The following is a 17,149-nucleotide window of genomic DNA, read 5'->3' as shown; positions in this document are numbered from 1 at the left end:
GTGTGGTGTTTACAGTGCTCATAATTGCCACGGTGATCTGAGTGGGCTCCATGTTCCCAGTGCTATGGCGTCTGCGCTGAAAAAAGGCGCGAAATGATTGTCTGCCATTGCTCTGACGGAGGGAGGGGCGACTGAAGGCGTGGCTGTCAGGGTTGGCTTACAGGGAATTAAAATCAACAAAGGGGGTGGCTTTGCATCAAGGAGAAACACAAACAACTGTCACATAGAATGGTCCCCTCAAGGATTGAACTCAAAACCCCAGGTTTAGCAGGCCATTGATTTCACAGAGGGAGGGAGGAGGGAGCAAATGAATACAAAAAAATCTGGTCTATTTCTTGTTTTGATCCACTCCATCTATCTTATACATCTTAGGCTGTCAGCAGACGGTGCAGTACAACTGCTAGCCATCGCCATCTCCTGGCTGCTCGCCAGAAGACGGTGCAGTACGACTGCCGGCAGGACTGAGTGTCCATGAGACGAAACTTGAAAAGGGAATGACCTGGCTGAGTCACTCCCATGTCTGCCCAGGCACCCCTGACCCACGTCACCGAGTTCGGATAAAAGAGCAGCCAGGAGTATGACGACGATGGCTATCAATCGTAATGCACCATCTGCTGCCAAAAGGCAATAAGCTGCTGCTGTGTAGCAATGCAGTACCATGTCTGCCAGCACCCAGGAGACGTACGGTGATGGTGAGCTGAGCGGGCTCCATGCTTGCCGTGGTTTGGCATCTGCACAGGTAACCCAGGAAAAAAGGAGTGAAACGATTGTCTGCCGTTGCTTTCAGGGAGGGAGGAAGGGCGGGGGGGGGGCCTGACGACATGTACCCAGAACCACCCGTGACACTGTTTTTGCCCCATCAGGCATTGGGATCTCAACCCAGAATTCCAATAGCCTCGGTACTGTGGATGCAGTCCGCTGACTTAATGCACTTAGAGCATTTTGGTGGGGACACACACGATCGACTGTATAAAAACGATTTCTAAAAAAAGACTTCTATAAATTTGACCTAATTTCGTAGTGTAGACATACCCTTTGTCTCTGGAGGGCTGAGAGAACTGCCAGCACCCTGGACAGAGCAGTGCTGCAAGCAGGGACCAGGGGAGCGAGAGACAGCTCCTGGCTGGCTACTGGGGTTTACAGGCTGAGGCCCTGAGGCAAGGGCAAAGAGGATGCTGGGGCCACGAGCAAGTGGCCAGACAATTTGCAGTTGCCACTAAGGGAAGTGGCTGAACAGAGGACTGCAGGGAGACACCCAGTGTGTGGCACGGCCGGAGGGCTGTGCCATTGAAGAGGATGCTGTGGTCCTTGGAGAGATGTGGGTCCTAGAGCAGGAGTGATGGCAGTGAGGCACCACCTGAAGAGGGCACACTACCATGCAGAGCTAATTCCAAAGACATCCAGCAGGAGGCACCAGAGTGGTGAGTGAACCCCATTACACGTGGTGGAGAATGTGGGCACAAGGTCACCCCTGAGATAAGGGGAGGAGAGAGGACTGTGGGGACGATTGCCCAGGTACACGAGTGTTTGAGAGAGTAAAGGCGAGATATTGAAGGTGGGGACGATGGATCCAGAGTATGCAGAGGTCTTCTTTGCAGAGGGTTTTTGTGCCATCCCAGGCTGGACTCTGGCGTCAGTACCCTGGCAGAAAGGGACTGACAGACAGCACGGAAGGTTCGAGACCCTGCTGCATGAAATCCAGGAGAACCAACAGAAGGAATGGGAGACACAGTGGTACCTCCAGACTTATTTGGGGAAGCTGGTTAAGCAACAGCAGGCCCTGGTAAAGCTCCTATGGAGAAAGTTTAATAGAAGCCACAGAGAGCATGAGGAGAAGCCAGGTACCAGGACCAGGAGACCTGTGGCTGGGCTGACTGATTGTTATGCCTGTGGGTGGCAAGGACACTGGAAAAGAGATTGCCCCTACTGGGATGGGGGACTGAAGCCTCAATCAGAGAGTGGAAAGGATCGAGAGCCCAAAAGAATCCCCCCATCAGGAGAACAAAGAGAGGATGGGCATGTTGGGCCTGTGGGCAACAGGGGCACCTACAGAGGGAGTGCCCTTTCATAAATTGCAGGGTCATGGCTAGCCCAGGGGATGGGGCTGAACAAGGGAATGACTATGGGAGACCCATGGCCAAGAAGAGACAAGGAGCTTGCTTTTGGTGCGATGAGGGGGGGCATATAAATAAAAAGGCATTGCCCCCTTAAGAGAAGGCAGGATAGGAAAGGCGTGCCCAGGAACCAGGTTGGATCAGAGACTGTCAGGGTGGATGCAGCGGTGATGGCTGTAGACCTGCCAGGGAGTCATCTCCCACACTCAGTAGGAGGTAGTAAGGAGGTCACGGGCAAAATGACTGGGACAGAGGGAGCCCAGGGAGAGGTAGGAACAAACACAGAGGTGGAACAGGCTACTGTGGGTACCCAGACTCTGAGAGAAAAGGGACTGGGGGAGTGCAAAATACAAGCCCAATTAGCAGTGGCAGCCTAAGGGCAGAAGGAGAACTGGCAAGCCTGAGGGAAGAATTTAGGGATGCTATAAAGGAGAAGGAAGATGTGTGTCTCTGGCTGAGGGAAACCAAGAAACAGCAGGATAACCTAAAGGGGCATCTCAGAGTAGTGAAGAGCATGAGATCTTCCTACCCCCAAGAGTTGTAGGCTTGAGGGGGAGAGTGTGTGATGGGGCGCCTGCCCCACACTGGCCTCTACAGGATTAATAGAGCCCAGGGTGGCTGCCTCCTGCGCAGCCTATCAGAAAACGGCTGAAGGGAGCAGCCAATCATGGCCAAGTAGGCCCATATAAAAAGGGAGCTGCAGGGCAGAGGAGGGCAGTTCTCTGCTGGGAGCCCAGGGAGGAAAGACTGTGTCTCTGGAGAGCTGAGAGAACTGCCAGCACCCTGGAAAGTGCAGTGCTGCGAGCAGGGACTGGGGGAGCGAGAGACAGCTCCTGGCTGGCTACTGGGGTTTACAGGCTGAGGCCCCGAGGCAAGGGCAAAGAAGATGCTGGGATGATGAGTAAGTGGCCAATTTGCTGCAGTTGCCACTAAGGGAAGTGGCTGAACAGAGGCCTGCAGGTCCCCCAGAAGGGGGAAACCCAGTGTGTGGCAAGGCCAGAGGGCTGTGTCACTGAAGAGGTTGTTGTGGTCCTTGGAGAGATGTGGGTGCTAGAGCAGGAGTGACGGTGGCGAGGCACCACCCGAAGAGGGCGCACTACCATACAGAGCTAATTCCAAAGACCTCCAGCAGGAGGTGCCAGAGTGGTGAGCAAACCCCATTACACCCACCAAGGCAGCCACAACCCCAGCAGGGATAAAATGGACCAGGAACCTGGGTGCAGAGCAGGGAGCGGCTCCATAAGCGAGGAGGATCCTCCCTGACCACTCTACTCAGGGAGTAAGTCCCAGAGGCCCCAACAGAACAAAGAGGGGAAACTTGGAGGGCCACAAATACCCCCCACCCATGTCTAAAAGTGGGTCCTCAGAGCCCTGGGGAAAGAAGCAGGGCTTCTAATCAGCTCCCACTCCCTCCCAAGCTGACCAGCAGGACTCAGACAACTCTCAGGAGAAATGGGTCCCAGCGGGAGAGGATTCTGAGACAGACCTCTCAAGAGTGCTGCAGAACCGATGGAAGGCAAGCAGCAAAAGCCCTCACCAAAGCTGCAGCAGAGCATCTAAGCTCCCAAAGCACCCTAAAAAGGTTCCAAAAAGGGAAAGACAAGGCACACAAAAAATCCAGGAGACAGAGTCCTCTGACTCTCCTCCTCCACTGAGGAAGGTGAGCTGTCTGGTTCTGAATCCAAACAGAAAGGGTGGGAATGCAAAATTTTTTTTTTCACCTTTGAAATTTCAAGCTGTGTGCAACAATGTTGTTTCCAAGATTCACATCCAGCTTGAGTGGGCTCCTGAGATCAAGCCTCAGAGTAAATTCCTCCCCTCAAATTCCTCCCCTGAGGCTGCGAGACCCCTTCACTCCTCCTTTAAGAAAGTGATTAGGGATGAATGGAACAAGCTGGGTCAGGGCACACACATTAACAAGAGTGACTTCAGGTTCTCTAAACATTCAGAAACCAAAAGGGGTCTATGGCTGAGACACCGAAGGTTGGCGCCACTGTAGCATCCCTCACCAGGGATATGGTTATTCCCTCAGAAGGGAGTTCTACCCTAAGGATCCCAAGGATAGAAAGATGGAGGCCACCCTCTGAGTGTCCCTGGCAGCTACCTGCTTTGCAAGAGCAGCTCCTTTCCTGGCTGGAAGGGCTCCAAGCCTAAAGGACAGAGATCACCCTGACTTTGGCTCCACTTTAACAAAAGTGTCCTTAGCAACAGCATTTATACCTAACACTTCAATGGATGCAATACGTTTCTCTACCCAAGCCATGTAGCCAGCTGCCAGCTATGGCTCTGACCCTAGAAGATGGACACTAACTCTAAGCAGGTCCTATGCTTGGCCAAGTTTACAGGCTTCCTCCTTTTTGGAGAAAAGGTGGAGAAGCTGCTGGCTGACAATGTGGCAAAACCAAACAGTCTCTCCCTGGCCCACTAAGTGCCCACTGGAGAGCGTATAGACCAGCCTTCAGACAGAGATGCTTCTTTCATGCCTCATCCTCACAGAGGTACCAGCAAAGGTATGACAGATTCCCCAAAGGAAACCGGTGGAATAGAGGTCCAGGGGATAGTCTGGAGGGACCTCAGCCCTTTCCCCTCCCCCAAAATTTACTTTGAGAAAGATCTTGAAGACATCTGCCCAGAACTGAAACTAGGGGGCAGGATTCCCCATTTCCTGGAGGAATGGTTTTCATCAACCATAGACAAATGGGTCAGAGAGATAGTGAGCCAGGGATACTCCCTCAAAAGATAATGGAGCAAATAATAAAGCAATCAATTTGCAAATGTCTAGATGACAATAAGGTGATAAGTAACAGTCAACATGGATTTGTCAAGAACAAATTGTGTCAAAACAACCCGATAGTTTTCTTTGACAGGGTAACAAGCCTTGTGGATGGGGGGAATGGTAGACGTGGTATATCTTGGCTTTAGTAAAGCTTTTGATACTGTCTCACATGAACTTCTCATAAACAAACTAGGGAAATACAACTGAGATGGAGCTACTACAAGGTGGGTGCATAACCGGTTGGAAAACCGTTCCCAGAGAGTAGTTATCAGTGGTTCATAGTCATGCTGGATGGGCATAAGAAGTGGGGTCCCGCAGGGATCAGTTCTGGGTCCGGTTCTATTCAATTTCTTCATCAATGATTTAGATAATGGCATAGAGAGTACACTTATAAAGTTTGCGGACAATACCAAGCTGGGAGGGGTTGCAAGTTTTTTGGAGGATAGGATTCAAAATGATCTGGACAACCTGGAGAAATGGTCTGAAATAAATAGGATGAAATTCAATAAGGACAAATGCAAAGTACTCCATTTAGGAAGGAACAATCAGTCGCACACATGCAAAATGGGAAATGACTTCCTAGGAAGGAGTACTGCAGAAAGGGATCTGGGGGTCATAGTGGACCATACGCTAAATATGAGTCAACAGTGTAAAACTGTTGCCAAAAAAGCGAATATCATTCTGGGATGTATTAGCTGGAGTGTTGTAAGCAAGACACGAGAAGTAATTCTTCTGCTCTACTCCATGCTGATTAGGCCTCAACTGGAGTATTGTGTCCAGTTCTGGGTGCCACATTTCAGGAAGGATGTGGACAAATTGGAGAAAGTCCAGAGAAGAGCAACAAAAATGATTAAAGGTCTAGAAAACATGACCTATAAAGGAAGATTGAAAAAACTGGGTTTGTTTTGTCTGGAAAAGAGAAGACTGAGGGGACATAACAGTTTTCAAGTACATAAAAGGTTGTTACAAGGAGGAGGGAGAAAAATTGTTCTTCTTAACCTCTGAGGATAGGACAAGAAACAATGGGCTTAAATTGCAGCAAGGGTGGTTTAGGTTGGACATTAGGAAAAAATTCCTAACTGTCAGGGTGGTTAAACACTGGAATAAATTGCCTAGGGATGTGGTGGAATATCCATCATTGGGGATTTTTAAGAGCAGGTTAGACAACACCTGTCAGGGATGGTCTAGATCAGGGGTCGGCTCGCCCGCGCCGCTTCCCGCCGCCCCCATTGCCCCAGGACGGCGAACCGCGGCCAGTGGGGGCCACGATTGGCTGAACCTGCCACATCAGCAGGTAAATAAACTGGCCCGGCCCGCCGGGGTGCTTACCCTGGCGAGCCGCGTGCCAAACGTTGCCGACCCCTGGTCTAGATAATACTTAGTTCTGACTTGATTGCAGGGGACTGGACTAGATGACCTCTCGAGGTCCCTTTCAGTTCTATGATTCTATGATAGTAAAAAACTTAAATGAATCAAACTACTATAGAATCTCTATGGATAGAAATTTCATGCTTGAATAATAAGAGTGTAGCAATTGGAATATACTATCGAGCAACTGACTGTGATGGTGATTGTGAAATGCTTAGGGAGATTAGAGAGGCTACAGAAACCCATATTGACTGGGTACATGTCACCTCAGGATGGGATGCAGAAATAAAATGTCTAGACACCATAAATGACAGCTTCTTGGAGCAGCTAGTCCTGGAACCCACAAGAGGAGAGGCAATTCTTGGTTTAATCCTAAGTATAGTACAGAATCTGGTCCAAAAGGTGATATAGCTGAATTGCTCAATTAATAGCGACAATAATATCATTAAATTTAACATCCTCGTAGAGGGAGAAATACCAAAAAAACCCACCACAGTAGCATTTAAGTTAAAAAAGGGGTGTAGCGTGGTGGTTAACCACTCCAGCCCTGACAGGGTTAAAACCAGCCCTGGGAGAGGGCTGTGGCTGGGGCAAGAAACCTGGGCTGATTGGGAAAAGTAGGCTCAGCTGCGGCCATGCCCCAATCAGGCCCAGCTGGCCCCTATAAGAGGCTGTGAGCCAGGGCCTAGTCAGTCTTCCTCTGCCTGAAGAGGGAGAAGGGCCTGGTTGCAAGATGCCAAGCAAGGAACCTAGATTGGAGCAGGGCTGGGGAAGGGCCAGAGAAGCTGGGAACTCTGGCCTGGAAAGCCCTAGGCTGCAGGCCTGACGACAGGCCAAATAGGTGCAGGGTTGCAGGGGGCAATCTATGGGTAGGCAGAGGCAGCAGGTCCGAACCCCTTTGCCTATGATGAGTGGCTTACACTGCAGTCCGCCCCAGTGAGCAGGGGGCTAGACGGGGACTGGCAGTAGCCTAACACTGAGGCGAAGTGGGGATAGTGGGTGGGGGTTCCCCTGGGAGGGGGAGAACTTGAGGCTGTGAGGGGTTACTGTCAGGGGGCAGCACCCCAGAAAACGGGGCACCAGAGTCCATGGAGGGACACGGGGGGCCAAGTGGCAGCGGGACACCAGCCTGCAGAGGGTGCGCCGGAGGCTGGAGAGCTAATTCCGGAGATGACCAGCAGGAGGTGCCCCAGGGGTGAGTCCTGCAACGCCAAAAGGGGACTATACAAATCTGAGGAGGCTAGTTAAATGGAAATTAAAAGGAACAATCACAAGAATGAAATGCCTGCAAGCTTCATGAAAACTTTAAAACATCATAATAGAGGCTCAAACTACATGTATACTCCCAAATAATAATAAAGAAAAACAGTAAGAGGACCAAAAACATGCCACCATGGCTAACCAACAGAGTAAAAGAGACAGTTAGAGACAAAAAGACAAAAAATTGCTGTTAGTTTTTGTGTCTTTTGCTAATTGTGCTTCAAATTCTTTTTTGGCCTCCTAGTTACACTTTCATACTTGACTTGCCAAATTTTATGCTCCGTTCTATTTTCCTCAGTAGGAGTTTACTTCCATTTTTTAAAAGAACAGCAATTTTTTTAAGTACTCAAGAAGGAGGAAGCCTACCAGACAATCAATGGGGCCACTGGATCATTGAGGTGCTAAAGGAGCACTCACGGAAGACGAGGTCATTGCAAAGAAACTAAATGAATTCTTTGCATCGATCTTCTGTGCAGAGGATGTGCAGGAGATTCCCATACCTGAGCTGTTCTTTTTTGGTGACAGATCTGAGGAACTGTCCCACATTGATGTATCAGTAGAGGAGGTTTTGGAAGAAATTGATAAATTAATAAGTCACCAGGGCCAGATGGTATTCACCTAAAAGTCCTGAAGGAACTCAGATATGATGTTGCAGACCTACTAACTGTGGTATGTAACTTATCACTTAAATCAGTCTCTGTACTAGGTGCAGGGCCGGCTCTAGGATTTTTGCCGCCCAAAGCAAAAACAATTTTGGCCGCCCCCCCTCCCCCCCGTTTTTTAATTACCCCACCCCCGGCCCTGCCTCAACTCCGCCCCTTCCCTGCCTCCTCCCCCCAGGCTCTCAAGCCTGGGAGGGAGGGGGAGCAGCGGCGCGCGAAACAGCTGTTTCGCGCGCCGCGGCCGCTCGGGATCTCCCCCTCCCTCCCAGATTTGAGAGCCTGGGAGGGAGGGGGAGACTCTGAGTGGCAGCGGCGCACGAAACGGCTGCTTTGCGTGCCGCGGCCGCTCGGGATCTCCCCCTCCCTCCCAGGTTTGAGAGCCTGGGAGGGAGGGCGAGTAGCGGCGCGCGAGCGGCAGCAGAAGCGGAGGTGAGCTAGGGCGGCCGGGGCACATTTTTAGGGGCGGCATTCTGGCGCCGGCCATGCCGCCCCTAAAAATGTGCCGCCCCAAGCACCAGCTTGTTTTGCTGGTGCCTAGAGCCGGCCCTGACTAGGTGACTGGCAGACAGCTAATGTAACGCTGATTTTTTTTTTTAAAGGCTCCAGAGATGATCCTGGCAGTTACAGGCCAGTAAGCTTAACTTCAGTACCATCCGAAGAAGTGGGTTGTAGCCCACGAAAGCTTATGCTCTAATAAATTTGTTAGTCTCTAAGGTGCCACAAGTACTCCTGTTCTTTTTGCGGATACAGACTAACACGGCTGCTACTCTGAAACCTTTCAGTACCATGCAAATTAGTTGAAATTATAGTAAAGAACAGAAGTATCAGACACCTAGATGAACATGATTTGTTGGGGAAGAGTCAACACAGCACTTTAAAGGGAAATCATGTCTCACCGATCTATTAGAATTCTTTGAGGGGGTCAACAAACATGTGGATAAGGTTGATCCAGTGCATATAGTGTATTTGGACTTTCAGCAAAGGGTTTTAAGCAAAATAGGCAGTCGTGGGATAAGAAAGACGGTCCTCTCATGGATCAGTTAAAAGATAGGAAGCAAAGTTTAGGAAAAAATGGTCAGTTTTCACAATGGAGAGAGGTAAATAGCAGGGTCCCCCAAAGATCTATACTGGCACCAGTGCAGTGCAACATACACCTCTACCCCGATATAACGCTGTCCTTGGGAGCCAAAAAATCGTACCGCGTTATAGGTGAAACCACGTTATATCGAACTTGCTTTGATCCGCCGGAGCGTGCAGCCCCGCCCCCCTGGAGCACTGCTTTACCGCGTTATATCCAAATTCATGTTATATTGGGTCGCGTTATATCAGGGTAGAGGTGTATTCATAAATGATCTGGAAAAGAGGGTAGATAGCGAGGTGGTAAAGTTTTGTACCTGTCTGTAATTATGGGAGGAAGCAGTACATTAAAAGGGGAGCAGGTGTTGAATGTCTGGTATGCCAGGAAGGGATTGCTGGGTCAGAATACCAGCCTCTAGAAATAGTCTTTGGGGTCCACCTTGGAACAAAAAAACAACAACAACAACAAAATGGGACTCAGACCCCAAGCACAATAGGGAATAAATGGTTTCACACATTTTACAGGCATGCTGTTGGTGAGTATTTCTAAGATGAGGAGAAATCAGTTCCCTGGTTTTTGGAGGGGTAGATGCAGGAGTAAAGCTCTGAAAAGCAGAGTTATTGTTATTGAGTATATAAAATGGGAAAGGTATTGTAGATTACAGCAGCAGTAGCGCCCAGAACATTTTACAAGAATGACAGAGTGAATAACCAGAGAGCCTGGGATATAGATTTTTTTTTCTCTTGGGTGTGCTGGTGGGACATTATTTTGATCTTTGAACAATTTAAGTAAAACTTCTGTTTAAAACAAACGGCTTCTGTGACAATTCTTACCCACCACTTGCCCGTTCTTATGAACCTTCCCCTCAGGTGATAAGTAGAATTCTCATTTTCATATCTGCTATTCATATGAACACACCTGGCAATTTAGTTTTTGTTGCTTCAGAGGAAACTGGATCAAACCACTATCAATTTATGCAGTATTAATGGGCTTAGTGTTTTATTTACTATAAATGAAGTGCATAACACATCGGCAACAGTGAGCATGAAAACAAAAATTTAATGGGTCACTTTTATGATGCAAGAGTGAAGTGAAGAGACCTCTGTTATGTGATTTACTTTTAATACTTGGTAAAGTAGTTTTAGTTGGAATAAACAGGGTTCCCTATTAAGACTCACATTACTATTTTTTTTCCACTTTCTTATTTCACAAACACTTTGAGACCTGAAGCAACGTTTTCCATACCTGCGTACCAATCCTTTTAGGGGTTTTCCACTGTTATGTTTTTCATTCCTCCCCACCACCTTTTAAATAACATTTGCAATTGTTTTTCATTCATGCATTCAGTTTCATGACATGGCAGCGTGACTTGACACTAATAAAATCTTTCTGCATCCATAGTAATTAATTACATTTTAGTAATCATTTTAAATGTTCCTACTATATAAATGTATTCATGAGCTTGCTTGTTACAAGTAAATGTCTGATACATCCTTGTGAAGCAGACATAATCGCTTTTGCAGAGGTATACACATTGAAAAAGTTTTGTAAATAAACAAAAGTTGGCTAGTGATGAACAGGTGGGAAGGGAGCAAACGGTTTGATGAATCATAGGAAATTCCTACATTTTTTCAGTGGATTCTTTTAATCATGCATAGGATCTTAAGAAAGTAATTAACCTTTGTTATTACAAGTTGTCTATTCAGTCTGGTCAGTTGCGTAAACCATCACACACAGATGTCATGTGAACACGTGCCAATGTGATGTTAGTTACCCATACAGAGCACATCTATACAGCAGCTGCGAGGGGTGATTCCCAGCTCGAGTAGATGTACACATGCTAGCTGTGCTTGAGCTAGCTCCTAAAAATAACAGTATGGTCAGGGCAGCTGCCTGAGTATGTACCCAGGGGGTTGGATGGGATTGTACAATTAGTTAAACCAGTGCTACCTCTTGTATGTAAGCCCTGATGACCAGCCCTCCTGGGAAAAGGTCCTATTCCCTGCACTTAAATAGCCAAGCTAGTTCATTTCATGATGGGGATGGAGGAAATGTAAGGAGCCCAGAATTTGTCCCTTGGCTTTAATGGGAAATTGCATAATAAAAGGCTGCAGAATTCAACCCTAAATCTTCAAAAAGCGTTTCCGGCCACAAAATCAGAGCCTCTCGTGTGGTCTCATTTCTTTGCCCACAGACTTTCCTTCTTCCAAAAAAAATACAGCTTTGCCTAGAAAGTCGCATATTTTCATTCTCCACTCAGCCATCCCACAAACACATAGCACCTATAAAGTACTCAACAAAAACATGAAGCCCAATTCTGATCCCAGCTCCTGTACGCCACTCTAGTGGCATATAGGGGACATAAAGGAACCACAACTGGCTATGGGAGGATTCTCCCTCTACGGGAGCTGCTTAGGACCACCATATCCCATGAGTTCAAAATAAAGAAAAATCTAATGTCTTTAATAATCAGTTTAATCAGGACAAAGTAAGATTGCTTGAGTGCCTTACCTGAGGATTTCCACACTTTTAACAGGTTTTGATTTTTTTAAAATGGAACTTTAACTATGACTTTCTTGAGTTTCTATTGCTTGTTTTGAGGACAATTACAACATCCCTATAAAGTATTTTACCCTAAATTACTGCTATGAACTCTCAACCTTAACCCCATCTTAATGTAGTTTTTGTCTCAGCGTAATCTCTTATTGTCATAAAGAACAGGAGTACTTGTGGCACCTTAGAGACTAACAAATTTATTAGAGCATAAGCTTTCGTGGGCTACAGCCCACTTCTTCGGATGCATATAGAGTGAAATATATATTGAGGAGATATATATACACACATACAGAGAGCATGAACAGGTGGGAGTTGTCTTACCAACTCTGAGAGGCCAATTAAGTAAGAGAATAAAACTTTTGAAGTGATAATCAAGATAGCTCAGTACAGACAGTTTGATAAGAAGTGTGAGAATACTTACAAGAGGAGATAGATTCAATGTTTGTAATGGCTCAGCCATTCCCAGTCCTTATTCAATCCTGAGTTGATTGTGTCTAGTTTGCATATCAATTCCAGCTCAGCAGTCTCTCGTTGGAGTCTGTTTTTGAAGTTTTTCTGTTGTAAGATAGCCACCCTCAGGTCTGTCATTGAATGGCCAGATAGGTTAAAGTGTTCTCCCACTGGTTTTTGAGTATTATGATTCCTGATGTCAGATTTGTGTCCATTAATTCTTTTGTGTAGAGACTGTCCGGTTTGGCCAATGTACATGGCAAAGGGGCATTGCTGGCACATGATGGCATATATCACATTGGTAGATGTGCAGGTGAACGAGCCCCTGATGGTATGGCTGATGTGATTAGGCCCTTATCAGGGCCTAATCAGGGGCTGTCAAACCGGAAAGTGAAAAATACAGGAGCAGTATAAATACATGGAAGGATGGGGGTTGCTTTACCAAGTGTGAGGTCAATCTAACAAGATAAATCAATTAACAGCAGGATACCAAGGGAGGAAAAACAACTTTTGAAGTGGTAAGAGAGTGGCCCATTACAGACAGTTGACAAAAAGGTGTGAGTAACAGTAGAGACAAATTACTATTGGGGAAATTAAGTTTAGGTTTTGTAATGACCCAACCACTCCCAGTCTTTATTCAGGCCTAATCTGATGGTATCGAGTTTGCAAATCAATTCCAGTTCTGCAGCTTCACTTAAAAATGGACTCCAACGTGAAGCTAGGGTGACCAGATGTCCCGATTTTATAGGGACAGTCACGATTTTGGGGTTTTTTTCTTATATAGGCACCTATTACCCCCCACCCCCTGTCCCGATTTTTCACACTTGCCCTCTGGTCACCCTACGTGAAGCTGCAGAACTGGAATTAATTTGCAAACTGGATACCATCAGATTAGGCCTGAATAAAGACTGGGAGTGGTTGGGTCTTTAGTCCTGCAGCTAAAAGCGATTGACAAAGTTCTACCCGGCATTTCCACATGCAGTGAATAATGACCTTTGGGGAAAGCTTTATGGGGAAAGATTGAAAAAAAGAGAGAAAATCTCTGATGGGAATTGTTGGTCACCCAATGACTGGGAAGAGAGATGTCAGAAGGCTGCATATTAGTAAGAAGCCTTGTTTTCTTTGGATCACGTGGCTGTGAGTTTCTCCATTCAGTGACAGCAGTGGTGAGCAATGGGTTAGTTCGGTTCCAGCTTTTAGAAGCATGAGAGTGTGTCGGCCTTTGTCATAAAGCTCCCCTTGACCTTCATGTGGTCTCTACAGGAAATTGTAAAAATGCCATTAACAAGTGAGTCTAGGGGAACAACAGGGAGATTGACATAGGTTGAAGAACTGGTTATTTTGTTAGATCTTGCAGGATCAGTACTAGACTGTGTGTCAGAAGCTACAGATGCACTGGTGACAGGCTGCACCTGGGGTGGGAAGGACCCCTCACAGGGAGGCAGTGAGAAAGAGTGTTCTGCTCCTGCTCCTCATTTTCCCCCTCTGTACTGCATGCAAAGGGACAGTGTGAGCAAGCTGAGCTGAACCTCTCGCTGTATCTCGAAGACTCAAAACCCTTCTGGCTAGATTTTGCCACTCCCCAGCACTGGGGCACCAGCCGAGCCACACGCGCACAACTGGTGGGATATAAATGAAAAGGAAGATTTAAGAGGAATAAAAGGGGGTCAAGGAGAAAGGAAGAGGCTGTGGCTCCTGCCTCCCAGGTGCCTTGCCTGATGCTGCTATTGTAGCCCTTGGCTGAGGAGTTTTCCCACCCCCTCCTGGTGGCTGTTCCTGCCCAATCACAGCCTTTTACCAGACCCTTTCTGACAGGGGTCTGCAGACCCTGGTTGGGCTTGATCTAGGGCCCCTCCTCCCTTGAGGATACTGCTCTGCTCCTTCACAGCAGGTTATTCCCCTGAGCTGGTCTCATTTTTTTCATGGAGCTGCTTTCCTGTCCCCAAATGGGGCTTCCTCTGGCCCCTTTGCAAGGCTGATTCGCTACCGCTAACCAGGGCTTCCTTTGCACTTCCCCCCCACCTGCTGCACATCTCCTGCCTCCACTGGGGTTTTCTGTGACCCCCCCCCCTCCTCCTCCTCAACCTTCCTGTCACCTGCTGACCTCAAGAACTTCATGATTTGAGCCAACCTCTGCCCAAGTGGCTCCTGCTGCTCAGGTAAGAAGATTCCTTCTGGGTCCCCTGTCACTTTTGTCCTCTACACCTGACGGGACCTGTTGCCTTATTGTGGCAGTTCCCTTCCCTCACTTCTGGCACTGCCCTGCCACTTAGAGCTGCCTGCTGCTTTGTGCTCCTGCTGCTTCCTCCCTTCTCTCCACAACGTTTCTCTGCACCTTCAACCCCACAGCTTGCTCAATGCTGCACTTTTGTACATGTCCCTCAGCTGGCCTTCTCTCAGCCTCCCTGCCAGCCCATTTCCGCACCCAAAATAGTAGCTTTTTATTTCAGTCAACATACAGTTTTAAGTATAATCCCAGAGGCAGGAGGAAAAAATTATTACATCGGAAGGAGGGGATAAACCTGAGGTGATTCTCAGGGGGCCATGGATGTGCTTGAATCAGCCCTGCACTAACGTATATAAATCAGGAAGCAAAGCTGGTGTTCTAGCAAGAACCAGAGTTAGTGATGCTGGATTGCATCCCCTCCCAGAGGTTGTCTAAATCCCATTTTCATCATTTAATGAAAGGCAGCAAGAGATTAGCAGCTAGTATTAAATAAAACTCCACTCTTACCCACCTCCTAAAGAAAACCCACAAACTTCTCACTGCCTTTTAATTCTTCAGCAGATAGTTGAAAATATTTTAAAATTGCCATAAATCAAGGAGATGTTTTTAGTCTAAATAAATGAGAGTGGTGCTTTCCTGAGAACTCCCCAGGCATCCCCAATCCAGGAAATGTCCGAGATTCCTGAGGAAAGAGAAGAACTACAGTGGATGATATTCTGCAGTTTTGTAACTCCACATTTTGTTATTGTGAGGAAACCAATTATCAACTCAGAGTTCAATCTAAAAGTATTAATTCATTTAGGACACTTTAATGCCAGCTCCTCCAGCCTGAGACATTCTGACTTTTATAATATATTTAACTATTCACTTGTTTATTGTTCTAATTAGTAACTGGCAAATGGATTAAAAAACATCTTAACCCTGAATCAAATCATTAACTTTGTTACCAAAAAAAACACCACAAAACAAAACAACATCACAAATATTTTGACATTATTTTTACTCAATAATAAAATTGCAGGGGGAGTTACAAGACAGAATTAATCACCAGTTGTTCTTTAATGGCTAATTTAAATTGTGATTTCCTCATGTCAGTGACCTCTCTACACAGATTTTCTTCTCCAGCCTTCAGAGAGAGAAACTCTTTAGGGACACAGAGGCTACTGCGCCCTCCAGGCTTAGCATCTCCAGAGAAACTTCATCATCTGGTGAGAAAGAGTCCACCTCCCTCAAGCCCCCATGGAAATACCCAGCATGCAAACCAGTATTTGGGTTGTGTAGAGAATGGGAGGTTTTAAGATGAAATGATTTGGCAGGCACGATGAGGAGTTTTTTAATGAGTCAATGTGATGGGAAGGAGTTATTAGTCATATCTATTACACCTGTGCCATAATTAATTAATAGAGAGACAAGGTGGGTGAGGTAATATATTTTATTGGACCAACTTCTGGTGGTGAAAGAGACAAGCTTATCAGCTACACAGGGTTATTCTTCAATACTGCAAACAATAATTAGCTAATTGCTTCTCAGCCAGAAGAAAAGAACTAAGGGGCAGTAAGTGATACTTAATGGACACCTGGCCCTCATAAAAGAGGGAGAAAGTTCACTGTGAAGGGAAGAACCACAGAGAAAAGAGGGACTCCTGTAAAGGAGTTGGGTGTGTAGGAAAGCCACACATCTCAGAAAGTCTCCTCTGGTATTGGAGGAAGGCGACTGAAGACAGAGTCCAGAAAAGGGTAGATTTGTTGAGAAACTTTGGATGCTGGTCTGAGTTTGTGTTGCCCTGAAAGGGGTTGGACTTAGATGCTTCTCAGTTGGAGGGCTGAATTGTGTACAGACTGAAGACCTGCAGGAGGCTCTAGAGGCTAATATTCCTGAAACATCACACCCTGACGCAAGGGGGTACCCTAATGGTGTGCCATAAGTTTGCTTCTGACAGTCTTGGCTCCAGATTATTACAGCTGTGGAATGGACAATAATCTAATGAGATGCAGGGAATTCAGGGACCCCCAAAAAATCTCTGGGATCTTACGAACAGCATCCTGTGATGCAAATATTGGGTGCACTGGTGGGATCAAAATCTGCCTTGTGTTATACCGAACTGCCTTACTGGGAGCATGTTTGGCATAAATAAAAAGAAAAAGGTTGGAACAAAAGTATTAAAGCATTTTCATTCCAGTAATAAAAAGTGGATGACTCATTAGAAAAGAATGAGAGAACACAGAGGACAGGACTAGTAGCAAGAAGTTAATGGTAGTAGCATTTTCTATTTCTGCAAGCCCCCTGCCTTGTAACCAGGGCCAGAGGAAAGTGTGTGTTTTGAAATGAGCTGGTCAGAGCAATTCAGCCAGAAATTAAAGTAGCTATCAATCTTTTGTTAGAAATACCAGCTCCCTCTATTGAAGGATATGCTGTTTCTCCACACAATTAGACGAGCAGCAAAAGGTGCCACAGGACTATTTGCTGCTTTTACAGATCCAGACTAATACGGCTACCCCTTTGATACTTGACAATTAGATGAGTTTCCCATCTGATTACTGAGACAGCTGTGACAGAGGGTATTGCTGATAGCTTTGTTTGGTGGCCTTGCCAAATGCTCTGTGCTAAATGTGGCTCTCAGTTACATATATGCAACCCTATTGGCCTCAGTGGGTGCAA

General features: G+C 46.8%; 1 pseudogene; it reads left to right on the top strand.

Moving 5' to 3' along the window:
* Positions 1–586: 586 nt before the first annotated feature.
* The window catches only part of LOC135873828 (ATP-binding cassette sub-family B member 5-like), a 37,515-nt pseudogene continuing 20,952 nt past the window's right edge, over positions 587–17,149 (top strand).

This window comes from Emys orbicularis, chromosome 2 (assembly GCF_028017835.1).
Source record: "Emys orbicularis isolate rEmyOrb1 chromosome 2, rEmyOrb1.hap1, whole genome shotgun sequence".
NCBI lineage: Eukaryota > Metazoa > Chordata > Testudines > Emydidae > Emys > Emys orbicularis.
Note: the sequence above shows the minus strand (reverse complement) of the source record. Positions and strands in the feature narration are given on the sequence as shown.